The sequence below is a fragment of the Neomonachus schauinslandi genome, chromosome 8 (genome assembly GCF_002201575.2).
Source record: "Neomonachus schauinslandi chromosome 8, ASM220157v2, whole genome shotgun sequence".
Lineage (NCBI taxonomy): Eukaryota > Metazoa > Chordata > Mammalia > Carnivora > Phocidae > Neomonachus > Neomonachus schauinslandi.
In genome coordinates this window covers 144,449,828-144,465,732 of record NC_058410.1, presented here as the reverse complement: position 1 = coordinate 144,465,732, position 15,905 = coordinate 144,449,828, and the positions used below count along the sequence as shown (strand labels likewise).

Genomic DNA, 15,905 nt, shown 5'->3' with positions numbered 1-15,905 from the left:
CTTAGCACAGTAAGAAACAATGCAATATATTTTTTGCATGAGTAGTATATTCACACAGCTCAAAAATGAGAAAGTATTAGAAGGCAAACTGAAAAGTCTGTGGCCCTCCTTCCCCCCGTCGCTCCGGTTCTCACCAGCACCTTCACCTTAGCTTCTAATGAGCGTCCTGACTTTTTTTTTTTTTTTTTTTTAATTTATTTGTCAGAGAGAATGAGGAGAGCACAAGCAAGGGGAGTGGCAGGCAGAGGGAGAAGCAGGCTCCTGCTGAGCAAGGAGCCCGATGCGGGACTCCATCCCAGGACTCTGGGATCACGACCTGAGCTGAAGGCAGACACTTAACTGACTGAGGCACCCAGGCGTCCCAGCATCCTGACTTTTTTTAATGATATTTGCAAATATGAACATAGCCTTCATTTACCTATCTTTTTACATAAAAGATAAAATATTTACCCGTCGTTCTGCAGCTGTTTTTCATTTAATAGATTTTGGAGAGCTCTATTTTATCAGTACTTGGCTTACAAATAGCATCTCCAACTTTGCACACTGAACAAGTGTGGTTTATTTTCAAATGAGTTTATCCAACCAGGAAGGAGCTGAATCTGAAACTTTCTTTCCCACTGCCCCTCTAAAGGAGGGAATGAGAACAAAGTGCAGGTTTATTGGAACTAGAGGGAGAAGGAGAAAATGACATCCTTATTATTATTACTATTTTTTGCTCTAATGAGGAACAAAATACTTTTTGCCTGAAGCAATACAGTGTCCAGAGATACTTGAATTAGGGGTTTGGAAGGAGCTGGTGATCAAGAGAAATTATATATTCACCCAACAAATATTTATTGGCCTTCACTCTTCAGACTGTAATAGTTATCTTTTAGTAAAAATGTTTAAGACAAAGAATTTTTTAAAAATGGGGTACAAAGTTTTCCCAGGATGATAATCCTTTTAAAAAATGTATACACATAGCATATGTATATAAATGTCCAGAAATATATATACAATAAAATGTGCTTAACAGTGTTTACTTTGGAATGTGGGGTATATATATTTTTCCTTAGCCATATTTTTATGTTTTGACAACCCTTTATAATACTTGTATAATTAAAAAGAGGAGAAAAGCAAATTCAGAAATAGTGAAAAAAAGCCAATCCTTTGGATCTTTATTAGTTTCAGAGGTAGAGGTCAGTGATTCATCAGTCTCATATAACACCCAGTGCCCATTACATCACCCAGTTACCCCATCCCCCCGCCCCTCTCCCCTCCAGCAACTGTCAGTTTGTTTCCTATGATTAAGAGTCTCTTGTGGTTTGTCTCCCTGATTTTGTCTTATTTTATTTTCCCCTCCTTTCCCCTATGATCCTCTGTTTTGTTTCTTAAATTCCACATATGAGTGAAATCATGTGGTATTTGTCTTTCTCTGATTGACTTATTTCCGTCAGCACAATACCCTCTAGTTCCAACCACGTCATTGCAAATGGCAAGATTTCAACCCTTTGGCTCTTTACACTGAAGATATACCCAGCACGATGGAGAAAAGATGGAATACGTAAAATAAAACTTGCCCTGACAGCATAGGGTTGACACTCAGGGTCCCTTACACAGGCTAGGAATCAGCTGACCTACAGTCCATATTTGGTATTAGTGATGAGGAAAGTCAAAACGACAGAAACTTAGAATAATTAACATTCTGGTTTATCGTCGGGATTCTGTGAATTTAGTTATCTAGATAGGAGGATTTCTACAAAGATAGTCACTCTCTGGTAAAAAGATAAGTTTGCTTTTCAAAGGCTGTGGAGTATAATAGTTCAGAACAAGGACTTTGGAGCAGATTGCCCAGATCTAGGTAAGTCTACCCCTTACCTGAGAGCTTCAGAAGGGAAAAGTTCATGGGCACATGGACACATGGACACTGCAGCCCAACAATCTTGTCTCCCAATTCTGGCTTTGACACCTACTCTCCCTGAGCCGCAGTGCGTTCGTTATGAAGACAGAGATAATAGCCCCTACTGCACTGGACTGTGAGTGCACACACACACACACACACACAGTGTGTACTGCAGTGCCTGGTAAGTAGTAAGTGCTCAGGAAAGATTAGTTCCTTTGCCCCTTAAAAGAGAAGCATTCTCTTCCTTTATGAGCTGTCCTTAATGAAAATGTTCCAGATTAATTTCTGTAGCTTTTAAAATAGTCTAGAACTCATTTCTCACTTCTCTAAAAACTGTATCACCTCATCAACACCTTTACCGGCCAAACACCTGTGCGGGACATGCCCAGTGGGACAGACAGCTTGCAGCCTCTTTGGTCTCTAGGACCCCGGGGCTGCACCTCGGCATAGCTATGGTTTTGTACGTGGTAGCGACACATGGTTACCGCCCTTCTGTGACCCCAGGCATGAGGAAGGCCTCTCCCCCAAACACAGGAACTGTGCCCGCCAGCAACAGTTGCTGAAATACCACCACGGGAAAAAAAGACCAGTCACAACACTTCCAGAGGGAAGAGGGTTTTTATTGACACTTCAACTTCACAGATGGGGAAAGGCCTTTAAGGACAAGGAAATACCCCCGTAAAACAGGCCCCCCAGCAAGTGCAGAGTTGCAGATAATGGCAAACAGGCACCTACGTGATCCAGGAGCCGAAACGCAAGATCGCCTATCTGCTTCTCCCGCACACACAATTCTACCCCCTTCCCTTCCTCTGCCATGAAACAAACCTGTGGTCCGGGGCTCCGGAAAGATAAGTGACCAGAACAAGGGGAAGAAGTCAGTTCTTTCCAGAATCTTTGGGACAAATGGCTGAGAAATCCCCAATTACGGGTGGAGAGTCCTCTGCATTATGCTCACGCCTTCTGCTTGGTTTTAGGCTCAGCTTTGTGTCTTCCCATGAGATGGGGGTATCCATGTGGTGTGTTCAAGATTTTAAAACTCCAACAGCTCCCACACGCTGGGAATTGTGAAGGCAGAGGGCCCCTAAGAAAATAACTATACTGATGAATCTGGCGAGGACCATCTCTAATTTTCAAAGAGCGTAACAGGCCCCGAGACCAAAGTGCGGGTTAGCCACACACGTTTTTGTTATCACCCCGTAACACATCGTCCCAGCTGACTTCCCAGACACATGACTTGGGCAAAGACCCAGGGCCCTGCATTCGGAAGAGCCTCAGACTCGCTTTAATGCTTTGCTGTCAGTGTCTTGAAATTGTTAATAATTTTTGAACAAGAGACGCCACATCTTCATTTCACACTGGGCCTCACAAATTATGTAACTGGTCCTACATGTTGTCTTCTATTTCCCGTTGTCAAAAAAAAAGGAAATAATTCTTTCCCATATTCTGCATTCTACCCCTTGTTCAAGGTATGTTTGGCACAGAGAGATCGCTTCTCAATCACAATTTTGGGGTTTATATTGCAAAACTGAATTGTAGGAAGAAATCAAGAAGGAAGAGAGTTTTTAATATAGATCACTGGACAATAGGAAGAGATTGTGGACAAGCATCATAAGGGACATCAATGCCCAGAAACCAAAGAGGAAAAAGAGAAAGTTAGATAATTGGCTGTGGATGTAACTTCCACATGTTTGAGACCTGAAGACAAAAGAAAAGGGAGATCAAAGAAATGAGCTTTATCTACTTCCTGGGAGGTTAACTCACCTTCCTCCGTCAGAATCCAGTGATCACTCACCAGACAGTAGAAACAGGGCAGAGCTGGACACATTCATGAAGTAAGGAAACTTATAGGTGACTTTTGGTGGATCACATCCCTGAGATATTTCCAAAATTTGTATGTAGTGCAGAAATAATGAGAGGAACACAAAAGTACCTGTGGACCCAAGAAAGGGGAGAGACAGATCTCCTGATTAGCCTCCACCAGTCCTCCAAGGTTTCACTGTAGGGTCATGATCAATGAAAACCAGAATCACGTCATTGTCACTGCCCCTCACTTTCCTTCTGCCTCCTTTGAGACCATGTGTTTCCCCTAGACTTTTCTTTTCCCCTGCACTCTCCTGAACAGTGTTTAAAAAGCTCATCAAGCGAAAATCCCACCCCAACCCAAAGCCAAGACCTTCCAAGTTCACTCCTGCCTCTCCTTACCTGTGACGATGAAGATAAAAGCACAGGAAACATACTGTTTCTGGGTCTCAGGGAATAACTGAGGGAAGGTCAGCAACAAAAAGTTGAAGCAGAGTGAAAGGAGAAGGGCGCTGATCATGAAAACTCCACCCAGTATGAAGTAGGCTAGGATCAGGGAAGGATGACGAGAGAGTCTGAGAAGTTCACCCTTTTTTAGGGGTCACTCCCCGGTTTTCCACGTGCCCAGGTATACAGGGAGCGCAGGAGGTCCTGGGAGCACCAGCAGGAAGGAGTGGCTGGGACGGCGAGGTGGGCAGGAGGCAGGTACCCAAGGCTGCAGGTTACACCAGGACTCACTTGGCTTGTGTTTGGGCACCCAGCACATTTGACTACTGCAGTCTTCGAAGGGCACACTGACGAGGACACTGGGATCTCCAGGCAGTTCTATTTCCACCCAGGAGGAGACAAGGAAAGACCACCACATGAGGGTAGTGTCCAGGAAATGACAAATGAAGATCACATCTCTGTTCAGGTTCTTCATCCTCAAGCACCAATGGAAAGACATCACCTAAGAAAGGGAAGAAGTGGGAGGCGTTTCCCCAGACCCTCCAATTTCACACCTCATCCTTCAAAAACAATTCCTAATGATCCCTCATTCCTAACACTTTCTTAAATCTTCCATTCTAGCCTCAATATCCCCTCTACAGTTTAACTGCTTATTTAACAAGTACTGTAGGCCCACAGTGTGTCACGCCTGAAGTTCTAGAACATTGCCTCCTCATGTCTCTCCCAGGCTCCAGCCATTATCACCACCATTCCAGACTCCAGACTGGCAGCCCCTCCCCCAATAACTTTATCAGGTTTTCCCCCTGCTTGGAAGCCCCCTAACATCTCCCCGAGCACACCTAATGTAATCCTTCAAGTGACATCCAAGCCCTTCCTTAATCTCACTTCAACCTATTTTCCAGCTTTGTTTGTCTATTCCCTCCAAAAATTCAACCCCTCTGCCAAAAAACATTCGCTACATTGTTTCCCAAATCCTATATAGGTAAGTGTTCCTCGAATGGGCTCCATTTAAACCTTCGGTCCTATTGCCCACTAATTACCATCCAAATATCCCTCATTCATTCAGTAAATAAATGTCTCAACCACCTACTGTGGTCCCTATACCGTTCCAGGTGCCTGATACTGGTTTGCAAACAAATATGATTACCATACGGAGATATCCCTAGATTGTATAACCCTTCGCCTTTGCTGAATCCCATCTACTAGGTCCTCCTGCTTCCCTCTTCTCATCAGCCAGTATAAATCTATCCTTCGAGGCCCAAGATTGGGTTGGAAGCTTACCCAACCACATTGTCCAAACCGTGTTCACCCTGTGGGGTTACACAGGACAATGACTGACTGCCCCATTTCATAGTCAATCATGTATTGCTCAAGCGAGGAGGCCAGCATGGTGGCTGGAGTGAGGTGAGAGGGGAGAGTGCTAGAGGTCAGAGAGGAGATGGAGGCCAGATTGTGTAAGATCCATCAGGTAACATTAAAGAATTTGGTGTTTATTCTGAGAAGCCATTGGAGCAGAGGAATAAGATCGGACTCACATTTCTATGGATTGGCTCAGTTGCTATATTATGATTAGTCTACAGGGCACAGGTTTAAGCAAGGAACTCAGGAGTTACTGGAGCAGTGATGCCCCATGAGATGAGAGGGTGGCCTGCAGCATGTTCTTGGTTGAGGAGGGCATTAGAAGTCTCACACTGGGCTTTCTTTGCAGGTAGTGATGAGCCGAGACATGTGATATGAGAGAAAGAGGAGTCAGGAATGGCCTCAAGGTTTTGGATTGAGATCTGTAAAGTCTGAGTTGCTCTTTAATGATATGGGTAAGACCAAGTTGGAGGCACCAGGGAGTGAGAAGCAGTTTGATTTTAGACATGTTACATTTGATATGGCTTTTAGATCTCCAAAGATGATGTTAGGTGATTGTATATACCAGCATGGGGATTAGGAAGGAGGTCCAGGCTAGAGACACCGGGATTTAAACTTGAGAAACATCCACAATACATGGGAATTAAAACCAGTGAGAGGAAAGGCTTCAGTGTGGCCCAAGGACAGAAGTGGTCCTAGGACTCAGCTCTCAGGCTTTTCAGGATTTAGAGACCCAGAGACAAGAAGTGCCCAACAAAGAGGACTGGGAAGAAGTCCCAGAAACCGGGCGCCTGGGTGGCTCAGTTGGTTAAGCGACTGCCTTCGGCTCAGGTCATGATCCTCGAGTCCCGGGATCGAGTCCCGCATCGGGCTCCCTGCTGAGCAGGGAGTCTGCTTCTCCCTCTGACCCTCCTCCCTCTCATGCTGTCTCTCATTCTCTCTCTCACAAATAAATAAAATCTTAAAAAAAAGAAGAAGAAATCCCAGAAGCCAAGAGAAGAAAATGTTTCTCTGTGTCAAATGTCATCCAGAAGCCAAGTCAGGTGAGGAACGATCACCAGTTCATCCGTGAGAAGGCCACTGTGACCTTGACAAAAGCTCTTTGTGTAGAATGAGAAGTAGAGCCTATTAAAAAGACTGACAGAAGAGGAGGTCCCAGGGAAGAACACACAGGGGGGAGGTGGGTATGATAACAATAGACAACTCTTTAAAGAGCTTGCCGAAAAAGCAAAGAGGCTGCAGCCAGAGGAAAATGTGGGACCAAAAGGTCTTTTGTTTTTAACATGCAGGAGGCAGATACTGGCAGCTTGAGGGAGAGGTCAGTATTTCTGGGGCTGGCCACAGAAGAAAGACTGAGCAAATTATGCACAGTCGTTAGGAAGACCGGCAGACTACACACCAGCAAGTTGCTAGCTGGGGTAATGAGAATGTGTGGGAAATGTCTTCTGATTGCTTCTATCTTCTCAGAGGAACAGAAGGCAAATTCACAGCTGAGGTGAGCACAGGGTAGGAGGCACTGGAGATCTGCGGAGAGGTGCAAAGTTACCTAGAAGAGTGGGCTGGGGAATGGTGTGGGATCACGTGGCAGCACAAAGGGCTCACTCGAGCTGTATGGTCATGAATTTACAGCTGGACTAGTCGGTCTGCTTTCTTTTCCAGTTTCATTCACCTGTATGGGTTTAGGCAACGAATAAATAGAAATGCAGATTTTTAGAAGGATAAGCATTTTGTACAAGTATTGAAAAAGCAAGTGGGTTGAGGGTGTGGGCAAGAGAGTGGCCGCAGTGGTGGGCCATGGAATCTAGTTTGGGTAAGGAGGGAAGTGAGAGTGTGAGAGGGGGATGGGCAAGGCTGTAGGACAACGGACATGTATTTGGTACTAACTTTATCCTTTTTACTTATAGTAGCAAAGGAAGTAGTGGATTGCGAAACTTCCAGTTAAAAATATTCACACATGGAATGTCTATTTATGACTGTGAGCTGATGTAAAAGGTGAAAAACACCGGTCTGAGTTTGGGCCACATGAGGGGGTTGAAAGGAGAGTGGAAAAAAGATGCCTGGATGAGGGATCAGGGAACTGGGAGGCCAAGAGCACTGGAAAAATCGCCTTCCTGGATTCTATCACCACCAAGAATTATGATAGGAGTAGTATCAGCGAGTGACAGTGCTCTAAGGACTTAAATGATCAAGGAATGACAGGAATTATTCCAACAGTGTGTAGATGACAGCAAAACGAAGGAAGAGTGGTCAAGTCTAGGAGAAAAGTGTTTTTAGGAGAAGGGAGGACAAAACAGTCTGGAAGGGGCAATGAGGAGCAAGAGGGAGACCTACCCATCTCCAGGCCCAGTGGTAACAAAGGGTGGGGAAGAAACAGCCGCTACCGCTCAGAAGGGCTGCAAGGCAGGCAGGATCAATAGAAGAGAACCAGATTTCCGTTAGAGTACGAATATGAAAGGAATAGTCGGAGAGACTGAGAATACAGGCAATGTATCCTGCCTGCTCACTGGTGGGCCCACTTAGTGACATCATAAAAGTGGGAAAATCCTTACAGACCCAAGATTATGATTTAATCTGCCTTTGCGAGCACACAAGCGTTCTCAGCTCTCTCTGGCACTCGACACAAAGCCATCCTTTGTGTGTGTCCCTGTTTTCTGCTCTAGAAGAAGGAAGAAACCCTATGCTCGGGAACAAAGTACCAAGGTGACGAAAAGAGAGGTCAGGCTCACAAGTGAGCAGCCAGCAGCTGACAGGTTCTGGGCTGGGGGTACAGGGGAGGTGGAATGAATGAGGGTGTGGGGGAGACTTCCGGAGCCCTGAGCTGTGGCAGGAGGAGAGCATCGTGGGCCATTCCCTCTGCCAGCTTCTCTCTCCCCACTAGGCACATGAGATTCAGGCCTCCAAAGACTACGAGGCCGAGGAACAGATGGGATCTCTTAGGTGTCCATGCTACCATGTTTGCAGTTCTGTGCAAGTGTAGTTTACAATGAATACTCACTGCTCTGCTCAAGGGCCACCTTTGCGCTCCACCCCACGAGAGAGCACTACTCCTTCTCTGTCCACATACTCAGCTTTATTTTTCTTCATAGCTCTTACCTACCAGAGATACTATTTTTTGTTTCCTCCCACTGGCCCATAAGGTCCCACCTTGCCTGTTTCCCCATTGCCTAGAACAGTGTGGCACGTAGTCACCTGGGCTACTTGCTGGATGAACCCATCACAGAATGATGGCCCCAGTGCCCAGAAAACCATAAATCACAAGTGGAATATTCAAAACTGGGACGATCAAGAGCTACAGCTCCTTTACCACAGAGCTAGTTACACCTCCAGCATGGTCTCAGGAAGCAGTCACTGGAACTATGGTGCCGGCAGGGTCAGGGCCCACCAAGAGCACTCGGGCTGTACTCCAAGAGCTGGTTGATTGGTCAAGGTGCACTAAGAAAAACGGATCAGTGCTATTTCTGGAGCAAGAAATGTGGACCACCTTATTCCCACAAACATACCAATTTAGCTACCATTCATGGACAGACTCCCTTTCTGAAAAATCAAAAACTAAAAGGCTTCTGCATCCTAGGTGAACATAAAATTCGACTCACCAAAACTGGTAGATTTGGGACACACTCTTGCTGGGTTTGCCAGGATATTCATCATCATCAACACGGCTCAAAGATGACTCGATTAATGGGACACACCACATTAACTGAATAAAGTATAAAAATCACAGGATCATCTTAGTAGGTGCAGAAAAAACATCTGACAAGATTCGACAAACTTTTATGATAAAAACTCTCAACAAACTAGGTTTAGAAGGATGTACCTAAACATAATTTAAGATCAAATATGAGCCCACAGCTAACATCATTCTCAAATGTGAATAAATGAAAGCTTTTCCTTTAAGATCAGGAACAAGGCACGGATGTCCACTCTTGTCACTTCTATTCATTGCAGTAGTAGAAGCCCCAGTCAGAGCAATGAGGCAAGAAAGAGAAAGAACAGGCATCCAAATCAGAAATGAAGTAGTAAAACTATCCCTGTTTACAGCTGACATGATCTTCTAGAGAGAAAAATCTTCAAGACTCCATTTTAAAAACTGTTAGAATAAAGGAATTCAGTAAAATTATAGGATATGAAATCAGCCCACAAAAATCACTTGCACTTCTATACACTAACAATGAACTATCCAAAAAGGAAATTAGGAAAACAATCCCACTCAAAATGTTACAAAAAAGAACAAAATACTTAGGAATGAACTTAACTAAGGAAATAAAACACTTGTACACTGAAAACTACAAAACAGTGATAAAGCAAAGAAGTCACAAATAGACTTCCCATTGGGTGGAAACCTCAATATTGCTCAAATGTCCGCACCACCCAAAGAGATCTACGGAGTCGATGCAGTCCCTATCAACATCCCAAAGGCATTTTTTACAGAAATAGAAAAAAAATTCTATAATTCACACAGAAGCACAAAGAACCCTGAATAGGTTCAACTGATCTTCAACAAGAACCCAAGATGGAGAAAGGATAGTCTGTTCAACACACACTGATGGAAAACATGGAATGAAACTGGACCCTTATACTATACCACATATAAAAAACACAATATATTAAAGACTTCTGTGTAAGACCTGAAACTGTGAAGCTACAAGAAAACACAGGCGGAAAGACTCACGATACCGGTCCCGGCAATGATTTCATGGATAAGACACCAAAAGCACAGGCCAGGAAAAGCCAAAACTGACAAATGGGATGACATCAAGTTAAAAACCTTCTGCACAGCAAAGGAAACCATCAACAGAGTGAAGAGGTGCCCTACAGAATGGGAGAAGGTATTTGCAAACTATGTGTCTGATAAGGGATAATTCTCTATCTATATAAGGAACGGCTACAACTCAATAGCAATACACAAAAACAAAAAACAGATAGTTCAACAAAAAATTGGGCTAGACTCGAACATTTCTCCAACGAACATATATATCAATGGCCCCACAGGCACATGAAAAGATGGTCAGTGTCATTAATCATCAGAGGAATACAAATCAAAACCACAATGAGATGCCACCTCACACCTGTGAGGAGGGCTATTATCAAAAAACAAGGACCTCCCCCACCGCCCCAAAAGAACAGTGTTGGTAAAGATGTGGAGAAAATGGAACACTTGCACCCTGTGGGTAGGAATGAAATGGTGCAGCGCTTATGAAATCAGTATGGAGTTTCCTCAAAACATCAAAAACATACCGTGCTCCAGCCATCCCACTTCTGGGTATTTATCCAAAAGAAATGAAATCAGGATCTGGAAGACATCTTGGCACTCCCGTGTTCACTGCAACGATGTTCAGGATAGCCAAGATGTGAATACAACCTAGATGTTCAACAGGATAAAGAAAACATGGTCTATACATACAATGCAATGTTATTCAGCCTTAAAAAAAGAATAGAATTCAGCAATATTCGACAACATGGATGAACCGTGAGGAAAGAATACTAAGTGAGATAAGCCATTACAGAAGGACAAATACTGCATGATTCCACTTATTTGAGGCATCTCACATAGTCAAATTCACAGAAGCCGAGAATGGAACAGGGGTTGCCAGGGGCTGCGGGGCGAACGGAGGTCTTCATCAACTGGCACAGTTTCAGTTGAGGATGAGTAAGCTCCAGAGATCTGCGGTACAAGGCTGTACCTACAGTCAGTGGTAATCTACTGTTCATTTAAAAATGTGTTAAGATAGGGACGCCTGGGTGGCTCAGTTGTTAAGCGTCTGCCTTTGGCTCAGGTCATGATCCCGGGGTCCTGGGATCGAGCCCCACGCCGGGCTCCCTGCTCCATGGGAAGCCTGCTTCTCCCTCGCCCACTCCCCCTGCTTGTGTTCCCTCTCTCGCTGTCTGTCAAATAAATAAAATCTAAAAAAAAAAAGGCAGGGGGTTAAGAGGGTAGAGCTCATGTTAAGTGTTCTTTCCACAATAAAAAGAAAAGAAAAATAAATCAGTGTAGTTATGGATGAGAGAAGAAAAGCAACTTAGTGCAGACACAGGAGAAATTACAGGAGGATGTGGGGCCAGCAAAGAATGAAAACAGGCTGAATACCTGTGATTCTAAACTCATTTCCCCTGGTGTGGGTTACAGAGAGGCCAAAAGTCCTAGAGTAGCATGACGGTTAACCTCTTGGAGCTCAAGAATTTGTGACCACTGCTACCAGGACAAGGTGTCTCCTGGAATTAGGGACATATTCAGAATATTTGAATATTCACCTAAAAATATGTGAAAAGGTTGAAGATGACCCAAGATACTCAAATAATCCCCTCTCAGAGGTGTATAATGACACTGTGAATACAATTTGTGACTTGCAGCTTAGCTCCATGTTCTCTGCAGACATACCTACTTCCCAAGTGAGAAATTAAACTGAAGTAATCTATTTGTTTACCTTTTGTAGAACATGATGACCATGATTCTAAGAAATATCTCTTAGTATCCTTTAGTTTTCAAGCTGGGATATGCGAATCCCTGGGAATCCACGAACACACTTTTCAGGGAATCCACTTGCGGATCTTGGGCTTCCACATAGACTCATCATGACTGATCCGCCTGAAACATCCTGCTTTCCCACCTACCCTTTTGTCACAACCCCTCGCCCACTAAGGAAAGAGGGGGTAACTCTCAACCAACCCAAGTCATACCCTTCATGTTGCCCCAAGAGGCAAAGCTTCCTCAAAGCATCTGACCAAGGGCTCTAAAACAATGATGTGAGTGAGCAAGAGAGCGGCCTTCTGCAGCTCAGGTGGTTTCTCGTACATTTACTTTCAACAAAAGAGGGTCTAACCCAGTCGTCAGCAACAGATTAACAAATTTTTGTAATACATAAAGTGATTTTGGCATGTAATACAGGAGTCAGAATAATTAGAATTGCATTCCTACTTCAAAAATCCTTGAATTCCTACCTACTTATATAAACTGATATAATCTCTCTTATCTTCAATAATGAAAACTGAAAACTGATGAACTTGTCTCATTCTTGCAACAAGGAATATTGATCCATAGATACATGAATTAATTAGAAAATCTTAGCAACATCCATCTTATTAAGAGATGCATTTGCAATTCAATTTTAGCTTATCTATTAACTTATCAAAATATACAATACATTCACAATGAATTTGATTTTATGCTAATAAAAATAATAATACAGAAAACAAATTTACTCTTAAAGCTGTTAAGGTCACTGGAATTTTAAAAAGATATATGAAATTCAATGTTTATACTTTTTTATTTCAGAGAAGTATGACAAGGTAGACCAAAATAGCCATGTTACAATAGAATTTATTTTTGTGGGGTGGGGGAATGAAAATACAAGTTCAGGTACAAAAGAGGAGGATGTAAAATTTCAAATGTTAGAGGAAAATTATTTTTTTAAATGGATGACAGTCCGTTTAAATAATAATATTTTTTAAACAAATGATAGTCCATTTAAATAAATAATAAAATAATAAATAATAATAATTAAAATAATAATCACTATGGTACTTAGATTCCACTGGACAGATTTAGGAGAGTGATGGAACACATTTTAAAATATCATAATTTACAATGGACTGGAAATCACATTCTTTACCATTGTTTAAACTTATGATGTAAAATTTTATATGCCAATCTAGAAATGTACGAGGGGGTAGATTATTTTTCAAAGGGGTAGGTTTTCAAATTTTGGAGACCACTTCTCTAGAGCAGGAATTCTTATCATGGGATGTAATGTAGTTGTTACAGACACAGGGTCAGTAGTTAGTCTAGACATTGGGCAAGTGACTTAAATTCAGCTCAGTCTACTTGTCTGTAAAATGGGTATAGTACCCTATCTACAGAGATTAACCTGTCAAACTTCAGATACATCAAAATCACCTGGGGGGTTCTTAAAACAGACTGCCGGGTCCCTACTCCAGGAGTTTCTGATTCACATGTGCTCAGGCACCCAAATGTGCACTTCCAGCAAGTTTCCAGTAATGCTAATGCCGCTGGCTCAGGGACCACACTTCTGAAAACTTCTGGTCCCTCCCCTAAGATCCTTATGTGGAGTGTAATGAGGACGGTAAAAGTTAACACCTCAAGCGGTTAGAGCTGTGCTGCCACAGAGCAGGTGCCAATGTTCACGAGCCGGTATCACCAGTTAGGACTGGGTTCCCTGCGACGGAAAGGAGTGAGCACGTCATTTAACAAGACGTTCTGGGGTGAAGCACCCAGGGCTGGCCCCGCTGGCCAAGAATGTCATGACGTTCCTGGGCACCTTCTGCTTCTTGCTTACCTGTCTTTGTCCTGTGGCTTTCGGCATCACAGACGCTTGACAGCCGCCGTTCCTCCGGGAGTCTTGTCTGCGGTCCAGACGGGAAGAGAGAAGAGCAAAGAAGTTCAGGGTAAGGAGCTGATGGAGCATGCCAGCCAAGTCACCCTCCACCTTTTATAAAGACTTTATTTTTTTAGAGAACTCACTCCCTTTAGAAACAGGTTTCTAGAAGCCCCTCACAAGTGATTTTCACTTGAATCTCAATGGTCAGACCCAGGTCCCATGCCAACCACTCCAATCATAAGGGAGTCAGGGAAGAAGTTTTGGCTTTCTAGCTACTATGGTGCAGGAAACCGAAGGAGAAAGGGATTTGGATAGAAATATACAGCATCAGCATGTAGACATCGGCCCCTGGTGATTAATCCAACTTCCAGCCCCTCTCCCCTTGCTGGAGGTCAGAGGGGGTAGAGCTGAAAGTTCTAATCCTCTAAACTCAAAATTGGTTCCTAACCCTATTGTAAGTTACTAGGAGCTTACCCCCACCCCCAAAAAATCACTTTATTAACATAAACTCAGGTGTGGTTGAAAGGGGTTTGTAATAAATAACAGAAAATATTCTTTTCACATTTATCACTCTAAAGATACTTGAGGAACCAAAGGGTAAACACCAAATATTTTAGCAAAAGATGCCCCTCTTACTCTAGTCTCTTAGGAAACTACAAAGATTTTGGGACCTATGAGCCAAGAACCATGGATAAAGACCAAAATATATATTTATTATATTATCATAATAGTTTATTCATACATAAACAAGCTATTACTAAGACAGAAATCTCTAAGATACAGTGTTAAGTGGAAAAAATAAGTGTAGTATGCCACTTAACAAAGAAAGAGTGAAAATAAGAACACAATTTGTGTTTGCTTGTTATTTTCACAAGGGAACTCTGCAGAGACAGCTAAGAACACTGATAAAAATGGTTATCTGTTTGCTGTGGTGGGAAGGGAACAGGGTGGATGGGAGGTCGGGCAGGAGTGAGACTTTACTGTGTACCTTCTTTAGTATTTTGATTTTGAACCGCATGAATATATAATGTTTTTTAAAAAGTAAATGTATAATAAAGACGTTTTAAAAATTGAGAGACTATAGCAGAAGCACCCCATTGGCTTAAAAGTAAAAAACACAGGCTCTGATGTCATACAAACATGAATTCAAACCCTTGGTTCTGCCACTTACTAGCTATGTGATCTTGACCATTTACCAAGTTAAACTCTCTGAGCCCCAGCTTTACACACTGTAAACGCATCTCTCGTTCAGGGTTGTGAGGATTAACCACAAAATATTTGCAAAGCCGTTTAGTAGTAGCTGGCATAGAATTCCTCCATGTGTGTTCCCGTAACTATTGCAACAGAGCAAAGAGCTTCTGAAGGATTTTTCAAATCACTGGAGCTTGCAAGAGCATCACTGAATGTTCACCCTAAGCCCTGATAGAAAAGACATTAAAATTCTATCACTGAGCTTTTAGCAGTACCAGAAAATGCTTATATGGACTCTCTTTTTGCTGAAGAAAAACTTGCTTAAACAGAGAAAAATACCACGGAGTTCTTCATCTTAAACAAAGATAGAAAGGGATAAGAAAGAATTCTTTCCCTCTGCTCATTCCTTGTACCACGGTGCTAGTAAATTTCACGCGACGAACCACACACACGAATTAAGCTCTGGTTAAGCCACAAGGCCTCCACTAGACACAGTGTCAAAGAACTGTGTCTGCCCAGAAGGAAGGGCAAGACACACCTCTGGGAACTGACTGGAGCCCGGTGGTTATTGTCACCCTCTGCACATTACCACTGCTCAAGAACTTTAATCTCTAATGACTTCAAGGTAGAGGCAGGCTGTTGAGGTCGATGGACTGCTATCATCTGATGACCCCCTGTCCCCCCGTCCCGCCTCATGACATTACACATCTCACACTGACCTGATGCCCAGAATTATCAATGTGCACTCAACACAGTCACAACGCTTCTGCCTTCCAGAGAACGGTTTTGCAGAAGATGCTGTCAGCCTGAGCAGTAAACCCCAGCACCTGCCGCCCAGCACCCGAACCCGAGCAGCAAACCCCAGCACCTGCCGCCCCAGCACCCGAGCCCGA

The 15,905-nt window shown here is 43.3% G+C and overlaps 1 long non-coding RNA gene across 1 annotated transcript in view; it reads right to left on the bottom strand.

Annotated features, from left to right (window-relative positions):
• Window positions 1–9,097: 9,097 nt before the first annotated feature.
• Window positions 9,098–15,905, bottom strand: part of LOC110586881 — a 7,058-nt gene continuing 250 nt past the window's right edge. Inside the window, exons 2-4 of the long non-coding RNA XR_002480736.1 lie at window positions 13,780–13,846; window positions 10,724–10,847; window positions 9,098–9,185 (exon numbers count right to left, since the gene is read on the bottom strand). This is a non-coding gene — a long non-coding RNA (uncharacterized LOC110586881). The remainder of the gene's footprint in view (window positions 9,186–10,723; window positions 10,848–13,779; window positions 13,847–15,905) is intronic.